Below are 11,510 nucleotides of genomic sequence, written 5' to 3'. Positions count from 1 at the left end.
ATACATTATACTCGTAATCACTATCTACATTATATTGCTTTAAGTTATATATTGTTTTAAGCTATAAATAAATGACCATATGTCATCTTTATCAATTGGATATCAAAAATACATTTCTTAACGGAGATTTGCAAGAAGAGATTTGTATGAAACAAATCCTCGATGTTGCTCCAAATAAATCTTTTCTTCCATTAAAGAATGCATTCTTGACATTCTGTTGATGAAATATCTTATCTAGTACGGTAATACCTCCCAACTAATTAACAGATTCGGTCAGTTTTTACAAATATTAGAAAAATATTTTCTATTCCTAATTTTAGATATAATTAAATTAATTATCTTATAAAATATCTAATAAATTATTAACAGAATTTTGCCTAATTTCCAATTGAACCCTTATGCTTTTGTTTATTTGACCGAATTTGACTTTTTGATTGTCTGACGAGGGACTGTCACATGACAAATTCTCTCTTTTACCCAAAATTAGGGTTTCCATGCTGCAATGGAGTGGTTATACGAAACTGTTCAACATGAATATGATTTTGACTAGAGGTGAAGGAGATGATTTGGCCTCATGTGGCGAAGAAGTCGATCTATGGTGGTTGAATAGGTCTGGATGCGACCTTCGTCATTATCGTTTGTGGTGGAGGCTCGTAGTGGCTCGCGGTTTCCATCTCCTTCATGGTTACTGAAGTATGGGTTTTGATTTGCATTTGGGTGTTGAAGCGTGATGCATTGGTTTGTGATTAGGGTTTTGATGGTGGAAACAAAGTTGTTGTGATTTGGGTGGCGAGACATTAACATTGTTATGGTTTGCAGGTGCAATGTTGTGCGTGGTGGATGGCATACAGGAGGCCATGGTGATTACGGGGACCCAATGGTTGTTAGAGTTTCTGGTTGGTGAGAGGTTGAAGATGATGACGTAACAACATTTGGCTGATTTGTTTGTGTGTTAAAATGTTGTAACATGACAACATGAGGTTTAACAAATATTTAAGGTGAGGATGGCCACTGTCATAAAGATTAGGTTTTCTTTCCTATTTGAAAAAAAAAATTCTATAATTAAAAGCTAAGAATGTAGAATAATTTTTTTAAAAAAAAAATTGTTAAATGAGGTCTTATTGTTGAGAAGCTTAAACCAATTTATTTTTATATTTTTAATAAAAAAAATTAATTTTAAATGCATCACTAAACATTAAAATATTAAAAAAAATGTATACGACTAAAAATATTTTTTTAAATATTTTTATTTCATAAACTTAATAAGTTTAATCATAAAAAATTATATTTAAATCAATCTTTTTAAGCATAAAAGTTGAATAACAAATTTAAAATTAAAACTTAAACGAGGAGGATGTAAGTATACATGACAAATATCTCATATTCGTTAAAAGGATGTTAGTTTAGATTTGTTTACGAAAAAGTTTAATTATTGTTAAATTAAATGTATAATAATTACAAAAAATGAAATAAGACAAAAGGACATTTTAATAAAATCTGGTTTATTTCAAGAAAAATAATAAATTAATTATCACCCTGAACCCAATCAGGTCAATTTTCTTGTCAGAATTGGTGATATATATTTTAGTTTTGTTCTTTTTTGTTGCCATGTTTAGTGTTGAGTGAAGGAATGGTGTTTAAGGGAAAAAAAATAAGTGTAGAGAGGAGAAAGGGGCAGAGACAATGCAAAATTTCATATCAAGATCCCCAGTATAAGCAACCTTTGCACTATCTACAAAAGAACATCTTCTCATGGAAAGAAATAGAAATATGGAAGAACCGTACCTTAATCTCCTATACAATTGTGTTGAATCACCCTAAAACTGATCAAAGCAACAAACAAAATATAATAAAAATGAGCATTATAGACAGTCAATATCCTTCAACATTAGCTCTCCTACACATTGAGGATTGACTTCCGGCTTTCCGGCCTAACATGGTCGTCCATGGAGAAAGTGGAGGAACAAGCGCCAAGAGGAAGATGCAGTGTGGGCACAGCACACCATCTTGGAGATGAAACAGATGGTCTGGTAACTGGTGCTGTTGAGGGAGAGAAACTCAGTGTAGGAGTAAGACATTTGACACCATTAAGACTCGGTGATCTTGACATTTGTTTTGCTGGCTCTTGCAGTGGGAACCAACATGAGTACTTCATATCTTGAACCACTTTGAGATGCTCAACAATGGTTCTCATGGGGGGTCTTTCTGATGGCTCCTTTTGGAGGCATCTTTGTGCAATGTCAGCTACTGCTCTTGCTGCCTTGGGAGGATATCGACCTTTAAGTTGAGGATCCATAATCAACGACAGTCGAAAATCATCGGCCAGGAAAGGCCGGCTCCACTTCACCAAGTTCCTCTCTTCCTTGGGGTGATGACTATCCACATTCTTTCTGCCAGTAAGTAGCTCCAAAAGAATAATTCCAAAACCCCAAACATAGCTCTTTGGAGTAAGAATTCCTCTTTCCAGTGTCTCCACAGACAGGTTTCCAACAGCCTGTACAATAATAAATTCAAGAACCAAATGAATGAGGACAAAACTTATGGAATACTGTTACATGTCAAAAAAGATTCAAAGCGAGAAAATGTCAGATGAATAGTTCATGATTTATAATAATACACATACAGCATTTTATAGAGTAAATGAACTTACACATGTACTGCTGGAAATCTCTTCCTCAGGAATTCGTCCCACACAACCATACCCAGAAAGTTTTGCACTGAAATCTTTGTCAATCTGTATGTTGGCTGCCGAAAATTCATTATACATTGCCTACAATTAATTCACAGAGGTTCGTCAGCAGAGATATAAATGTACAAGGAACATAGAAAAATATTTTCTCATAATATAATTGTACTCCAATATTAAGAAATAGCTCGAGTCCAACAGCATTTAATGTGGTCCAAAAGCCACAAGTAAAGAAGGGAGAAAAACAGTGCAGACATGAGCACGGAAGGCTGCTTCAGTTTTGAATATAAGACATACACTTTACACCCACTTAAGCAAAAACAGAAAATTTATTACCTGGAAAGGCCCTTCTTCATGCAAGAAAGTAAGACCTTGTGCAGCGCATATGGCAACTTTCATTCGTGAGTTCCAATCAATTGAATGGCCATCAGATCTTCCAAACAACTGTTGGTCCAAGCTTCCATGGTATAGCCTCTCATAAACCAACATCCTTGGTTCAGAACCATCACGGGCATGAAATCCTAGCAATTTACAGAGGTTTGGATGTTGCAAAGATGCAAGGGTATTGACATCATTTATGAATTCCTTCAATCCCTGCAAGATACATTACAGTCACATAGACCATGTCAGAAAGTTCTCAGCTGCTTTCAAACTTTTGTCTTGGACCAAAATTCATAAACCTCTCGATGCAATACTAACAATAATTCATATTTACGTTTGGAACAGTAAAAGGGAAATTTTTTACAACTTTCCTCGTTTGATTTCAAAATGGTTTGAAAACATTCAAATGTGCTGTGAGAAGTAACAGAGGAAGAAGGACAGCAAGAAGAACAAGGTTTAGAACCAGATGACAGCAGTTGACAAACCTAAACTCTTTCATGCCCCTCTTAAAATGGTTTTCAAAAGGCATAACAATCTTCTGTTGACTCTAGCCATTTTAAGATAAGACCTCGTTACTTCTCTATATATAGAAACAGAAGCATCATATATAATTGATGATAAAACATCATTGTACTAGGCATGAGGATACCATCAAGAGATGAGAGTAATAATGCAGAATGAAGAAAAGTACATGTGTTGATGAATGAAGGCGAGTGACAGTGGCTTCAAACTTCTTTGCACTTGAAGCATCATCACCAAATGAAGCGCTATATATGGTAGAAGAAAGACATTCAGACATGCATCGATCTGAAGAGAAGTTGTGACAAGCAGCAGAAATCTCCTCAAACGGTAAGTTTCTAAGCAACCCGGTAGGTGGAAGAGGCAAAGGTCCGCAGACATATGCAGGAGCAGTAGCCATTCCCAACTTAGTGCTGATCTTAGCCTTCAATGCAGCACCACCACCTTGACGAGATGGAAGAGGCAAAGGTTGTGAATTAGTTGAACAATGATCCTTCACCAATCCAACTCGGTGTTTTGACTCTTCTTGTTCCTCATACTCAACCGAGGCCAAAGCATCCTGTTCTGCAACATCAGGACCATACACAGAACCACTAACTATTCCTGACTTAAAGCTTCCAGTAGCTTTCAATTCACCACCACCCTGGTGTGAAGGAAGTGGTAAAGGTAGTGGATTAGATGAATGCTGCCCCTTCAGTGATCCAACATTGTATCTTGATTCCTCTTGATCCTCGAACTCGACTGTGGTAAGAGTATTTTGTGTGGCCACATCAAGAGCTGATGGAGCAGATAATGTCCGTGTTCTGGGATTGGTAACTTTATTAATGGGGTGAGTGGATTTCACTCTATTCCTAAAACTAGAAGGTGCAGAATGCAGGGAACGAGTATGAATTTGAGGTTCAGGAAGTACTGTAGGAACATGTTCAATATGGCTCACACATTTTGTGTATCGGATTTTATTGATCTTTTCCTTCTTGTATTTCAGAACAGTGAAACACCCCATCTTCTGTACAGAATTCAGTTGTTGAATAAAATTGCCTTTGCTGCAAAAGAAAAGGCCTAAACAAAGTTAATAGAACCTCAATGGTATCATAGAATTTCCACATAAAGAGCTACCTTCAATTTCAAAATAGATCCAAGAAGAAATGTGTATTTAGATTTGTTTTTCATTTTATTTAGATTCTCTAGTGATCACACAACTTGAAACAATGAAATGAATACAAACAGCAATCTCCCATTTCCCCACATTTTCATTTCCATTTTTCTTTTCCCCCATCTCAGTTCTCATCAATCTCATTCTTTGCTCTCAGAGACCATTATTACTGGTCAATGATTGCAGATAAAATGTAAACGTACAGCAGTAGACATCATAAGAATGGATGAACTGGTCCCCAAACAAATCTCCTGTGCTGTACATGCTTGTGTTGCGTCAAGCACACTCCCAAAACAGAGCAATTAATCACTTCATTTTTCCTATGTCATTGGTCAATCTTCACAGTAAATATCATAAATGCTTTGTGGCTAATAAACCAAACTACTCTGTTATATGGAGTTATAAACTCCATGCACCCAATTATTCTCAGAAAATAGCAAGATACCCACAAATGCTCACTCATTCTACTACAGGAAAATCAATCCAGATCCATAACACGAAACAAATCTCAAAAACAACTTCCACAGATTTCAAAACAATTTTCAAGGCCCTGAGATTTCAACCCCAATAGAAATAGCCAAAAACAAACCCCACCCCAGGAAAAACAAAGAAAAGGCAATGATTCCATGATTCAACTAAAAAACTAAAGAAAAACTGCTAATGAATCAAACAAAAACACAATCAAAGCAATGCTTTTAAGATTAAAAGGGAAAAAAAAGTGACCTACCAAGAAAGTTTGAAACACAAGAGGATTCAAATCATGAGAATATAGAAAACGAAAAGGAGGGAAGTTGAGAGAGATATGAGATAGAAGCTCATGCAACTCAGAGTGAAACTAAAAATGGGTAGAAGATGTGGTTGTGCTTGGACCACGAAGAAAGGCTTATGAAGTCAAAGAATGTGAGCAGAACGGAAAAGCTGAGTGGTGGGAAGTGATGTTTCTTTGAAAATGAAGAGTATGTATGTGGAAATTTGGAATGGTAAAAAACAGAGAATTGGTCTCAAACTGGTGGGGAAATCAATGAGTGGTCAAAATGAAAGTGTTCAATTCTATGACCCTTTTTTATGGAATTAATTCAACACAAATCTTCATTCACATCACACTTTCTAATATCTTCTCAACCAATTTTTTCTTTTACTGTCTATTAAAATTCATAATCATAACAGATTTCTCTAATGATCACTTTTTTTTTTAATAATTTTAACTAAAGATAATGATTCTGATATATACATTTATTAAATAATTTTTTTATCTTCTTTTTATTGTATTATACATCCTATAACCTAATAAACTTTTTTTTTTCAAAATGCATATGAGGTTTATTTTACTTTAACTAATGATAGAATTTGCATAAGAAAGAATGTATTGAGAAACTGAAAAATAATTTACTTTAATAATATTTATTTTTACAGCTCCCGTAATTTTTGAGGAATTCAATATAATTTTGTTGGAAATATTTTCAGAAATATAAAAAAACATTGTATTTTTATTTTGATTTAATTATATTTTAAATAAATCTCATTGAAGAATTTCTTAATTCTATTAGTAAATTTATGTTTTTTACTCTAATAAAACTGTTTTTTATTCGTAGAACCTTTTTTAATTGAAGATGTTAAACCCGTCAGATAGAATCTTTTTAATGCTATATCTATTCTAGATTTGGATTTTTCAAAAGAATCTCATTCATTAAAAGAACTACAACTATTTATGTTGGAATATACATATATATATATATATATATATATATATATATATATATATATATACACATATATATATACATATATATATATATGTATATATAATTTTAATAACGCAAAAGGACAAAAGATTGGTCTCACTGGACTCTATATTAGATCAAAGATATTTTATCACAATTTGAGAGAGAAAAAATTTAAAAAATTTTAAATAATAGTTATTTTTAAATATAAAATCGCATAATTGAATTTAATTTTAATTTCTAGACGTATATTAAATTTTTATAAACAAAGTTATGATATTGAGTGATTAATATATTTTTTACTTTCACCTAAATATCTTATAGTTTAATTTTATTGTCAAACATCTCCTACTTCTAATTAATTAAAGAAAAAATAACTATAATTATCACATCACGTTAGAAAAAAATCAAAAAACAAAATGCTTAAATAAAAATAAATTTTATTTTAATTATTTAAGAAAATAAAAACATTCAACAAAGACTCGTTTGAAAATATTCGATGTTACATAAGTTATTTAAACATGTAATATAATAATAATGTAAAACTCCTTTATATTTTTTTAATTTTGTTGTTACATGACGTTCTATATTTAATATTAGATATATGATAAAAAAATGTAGCTGCCAAATTTGGTTCCATGCATTGGAAATGTGTTCGAATGGGCGTGACCGTTCGTCAAAGCCGTTTTTAACATTCCACAGATCGAACTTGCTTTTAATTTGACTAATTCTTTTCTTTCGTTTGACCGTGAAGAATGAGTTCAAACTATTTTAATTTATCTTACATTTTCTTCCATTTTTTTTTACACAAATAACACATTTCTAATTTTTTTAATAAATTCAAACTACAAATTATCAAAGTTGGGGTTAAGTAGTAGTAAACTAATAATTTTGAAATTAAAATTATACATAGTGAAATAAATTAAAAAAATTTAATTCTCATTCTAGCATCTCTATATTGTGATCTAACATTGATACTCTAACTTGGACCTAATTTTTAGGCATACCTATGTTTCTTTCAATTATATCCCCTAATCCCTAAAAAAACTATAAAAAAAATAGTATTAAAGATTTGGTTGATGGAATGAGAAACTAATTTTATCTTTTATCTTTTTAAATGTGTTATTAATGAAAAAAGTTCTTGTCAATTTCTTTTAAAATTAATCTCCATAAAAAATAATTAATTATTGTTTCTATTTCTCCTTTTTAAATATAACTACATAATTCAAACTCGACCCTTATTTTAAGAAAATTTATTTATATTAATTTTAAAAAAATGTAACGGAATAGAAAAAAGAGAATTTACTTAAAAGGTACAAGGGGTAAAATGTTAAAAAGTATTTTTTGTATAAAAAAAAACTGTTTCGTTATTTACAGAATTCGGCATTTCCAACGAAGTGCGTGCACAAGCACAGTCAAAGATTGAAATTTGATTTGATTTAATTAATTAATTAGTTAAATAAAAATAATAAAAAATGATTCCAACTAGACCCGTGAAGGAAGCTTGATCTTTGACTCAAACCACGTGAGAGTTGTGAATTTCTTATTCCACTTTTTTTGGTAGAGAAAGTTGTGAATACCATTTGTTGAATAAGAAAATATTTATTTGTAATTTTTCTCTATTTTAGATTGTGTTCCTAGTTTTGGTCTTTCTTCTATTATTTTAGTTCCATATTTTGGAAATTCTTATTTTAGTTTAAGTTAAATTTCGCAAGTGTTTATTTTTAAATTTTATGTTTTAATTAATTGAAGTATTTGTTTGTTGTATTTTAAATGAATATGTTAGATTCAAGACCTAATTAAATAAAAATAAATAAATGTAGACGAAATTTGAATTGAATTAAAATGTTATTTAAAAAAATGCAGAAACAAAAATCATAAAAAAATGAAAGAGATATATAGTGAATCAATAATTTACGGGGATTAAAATTACAATTTAACAAAGAAAAAAACTGAGACGGTTTTGGAATAAGTTTTCATGCCATTTTTATCTCAAATTATTCAAAGAAAAATATTTATTGATCTTTGGAATTAATAGATCTAAGGTTATTATTTTTTTTTCTTTAAAACATCTTTATAAATAATATTCTTACAAAACCGAAAATGTATTTTAAAAAGTTTCCAAATGCTTTTAATCATTAATCTTTAAAATGTTTGTTCTCTTTGAGATAAAAGAGGATTGTATTTATAAAAGATATTTCAACCTCAAATATGTTTTATGTAATCAATAAATGTGTAATTTGTAACAAAAAAATAGTATAAAATTATCAAAATGAAACGTTACATAGATGATAAAAGAACCACTCACTAATGCAGTCAGGGGAAACAACAGCGGTCATTTTCACCCATAGACAGTGGTTCTTGAACCGAGGCATATACAGGCGAAGTAAAAAGGGGTGTGCTTTTGGCCTCGGTTCAGAACCGAGACATAAAGGGATGGACTTTTGGTCTCAGTTCACAGTAACCGAAACAGTAGGTTTTTTCTTAAATTTTTTTAAGGACTTTTGATTCCTTCTAAACCGAGTTAGTAAGGTGATTACTTTTTTTTTTTGCTATTGTCTGTTCGGATTCTCCCAGGTTAAAGAAGGTAACATTGGCATTTTCACTCTTGAGTCCCACCAATCTTCAAACCCAGAGAACCAAGCCACAGACCACCACAGAACCACCGATATTCTCCATTTTCACAGCTAGAGAACCAAGCCACAGAACCAGCACGCCGCCGCCTCGACTGTCGCACAATATCGTGACTCAGATTAGAAATAAGGGAACTAGAAAGGCAACCATTGTCGGACCACCACAGAACCACTGAAGAACCAGGATGCCGCCGCGACTCCACCAATCTTTAACACTCCATTCATCGGACCACCTTTACCGGCCACACAAAACCACCGTGAGAGCTCTCTCTCTCCTTCGCACAACCTACAATCAGAAAGGAAACCAACGTATTGCACCACCACCGCTGTAGCCACCGCCAATGTCCACGCAGATCGCAAATGCCCCAACCTCAATTCACGCAACCCTGTTCAACCTCCATTCATCCTCATCAGCAATTTTCAACCTGTAAAATCAAGGTAAACCTATTAGGGATGGTCTGAACCCTAGAATCGTAGTGAAAAGGGGGAAGCTTGACTATTTTGGTGGCGACGTTGAGGACGGAGCCTCCGTCGTTGAAGATTGAAGGTAGTAAGATTGAAGCAGCGGTGGAGGCAGCAGCAGCGAAGGCAGTAGTGGCGAAGGTAGCACTGGCAGGGCACCAATGGTGCAACGGCGAAGGCAGGAGGCGCGGCCAAGAATGATGAAGAGTAGTGGAATGCGCGACCACTAGCAAGACAGAGGCAAGGGTGGTGCAGACGAACCCGCAAGACGGAGGCAGGGGTGGCGAGACCACTGGCAGCACAAGGGTGGCGCAGACGAACCCGCAGAGGAAGACGAACTTATGCATAGGAAGAAGAAGGTATATGTAGAGGAAGAAGAAGTTGTGCAACGTGGTTTTGAAAAAATTAAGTGGAGCAAGCGTAGCAGGTAAGTGGTTTTGAAAAAAATGAAGTGGAACAGGCGTAGCAGGTAAGTGGCAGGTGGAGCAGTGGTTTAGGCATCGGTTCCCAAGCAGACCGAGGCAATAGAGAGTGATTTAAGCATCGGTTGCAGTCAACCCGAAGCAATAGGAGCACTGTGTAGGGGTATAGACCTCAGGTCTCATGTTGACCGAGGCAATATCTTAGTTCCGCCACGGGTTAAGTTGTGACCGAGGTATATATGGTTGTACACTTTGGTTTTCGCATAACCGAAGCATATATGGCGCAACATAATCTATGTTTTTTACTAGTGACTATATAAAACAAACCTTGTTCAAAGAAGAGATCTACTCTGTAGATCTATCTAACAACTCATCTGTTTCTTTCCTCATCTCTAGTTGGAACAACTAAAAAGGTGAATCCCTAAGCTTACACCATTAGGTGATCATCGCAATAGAGAAACAACATACAAAGACAGACACAGAAAATCAAGGGTAAGCTAGATAGAAAACAATACATCATAAATTTAAAGCATTTCATATAAGAATCATCTATAATTTAATTCAATCAAAACATCTTAACATGCAAAGACCTAAACCGACTGTTCAGACTTAGAATGATTGTTGAGCTATGGCGAGTCGTGCACTCGTGGTGGCCTCTACTTCTTTGCAAAGTCATTGTCAATAGGTGTCACCCTACCACACTCACGAGGTTAGTCCGCTATCACTCACCTTGGATCATACAAGAAGCACCCAAGACTAGGACATCCTGCTACTCCTCACGATATTGATCAATCTTCTCTACGTGAGAGTGAAAGACCATTGGAGTTTCAGGATAACCACCAAGACTGAGCTTCCTGCAATCATTCTAAACTTACACAGGGCACGACCATGTAACCTCTCCGTGAGGATCATGGAATTACGTCCATCAACCATACTTTGAAACCACATACTTTCATTTGTAACATAACTCAGATCATGATCAATCATATAACTAAAGAGAACTACCGAGGTCCTTTGACACTAAGTACCCTTAATCATTATGATAAGCAAAATTTACACAAAGAAGATGCACCTCAATGATTCGATCAAACCCTAATGATCCTAATTGAACAAATGTGCATTAATGCCCCCTAAACCACACATGAAACTTAATCTCTCCAACATTCGAAAACTTAAATTACTATAAAGGAGGAAAAAAAGAACTTACTTTATTCAATAATTAAATCGAATAAAAAGGTTGGCCTTGACATCTTCTATAGTGTTTTTCGATCTTCAAACATATAGGTAGAAGGTCAGATTCCTAGAGAGAAAGTAGAGGTGGGGAGAATTTTTTTCTTTCTAGAGAGATAATAGCTTTTATAAGAATGAACTTTACTTAACTGATTTTCTATTTATATTAAAGTCTTTTAATAATAAAATAATCAAATGCATCTTATAAAAGCTCTATCTCATTTAAAATAATTTTCTAGGATCTTACACACTTTATCATCTTTTATAAGCTTGGGTTGTTTTGTGGATTTTGTTTGAAATTGA

The 11,510-nt window shown here is 33.7% G+C and overlaps 1 pseudogene across 1 annotated transcript; it reads right to left on the bottom strand.

The window, feature by feature from the left end:
* Nucleotides 1–1,677: 1,677 nt before the first annotated feature.
* LOC124820718 (serine/threonine-protein kinase PCRK1-like) lies at nt 1,678–5,721 on the bottom strand (annotated as a pseudogene). Its single transcript, XR_015782806.1, has 5 exons — nt 5,467–5,721; nt 3,759–4,645; nt 3,023–3,280; nt 2,651–2,770; nt 1,678–2,494 (listed from the first exon to the last, which is right to left on the bottom strand). The product of XR_015782806.1 is annotated as a serine/threonine-protein kinase PCRK1-like (transcript).
* Nucleotides 5,722–11,510: the final 5,789 nt, after the last annotated feature.

The sequence above is a fragment of the Vigna umbellata genome, chromosome 11 (assembly GCF_029865625.1).
Source record: "Vigna umbellata cultivar VRB3 chromosome 11, Vumbellata_1.0, whole genome shotgun sequence".
In the NCBI taxonomy this organism is placed as follows: domain Eukaryota; kingdom Viridiplantae; phylum Streptophyta; class Magnoliopsida; order Fabales; family Fabaceae; genus Vigna; species Vigna umbellata.
The sequence above is the reverse complement of the archived record's forward strand: the minus strand, read 5'-3'. Positions and strand labels throughout refer to the sequence as shown.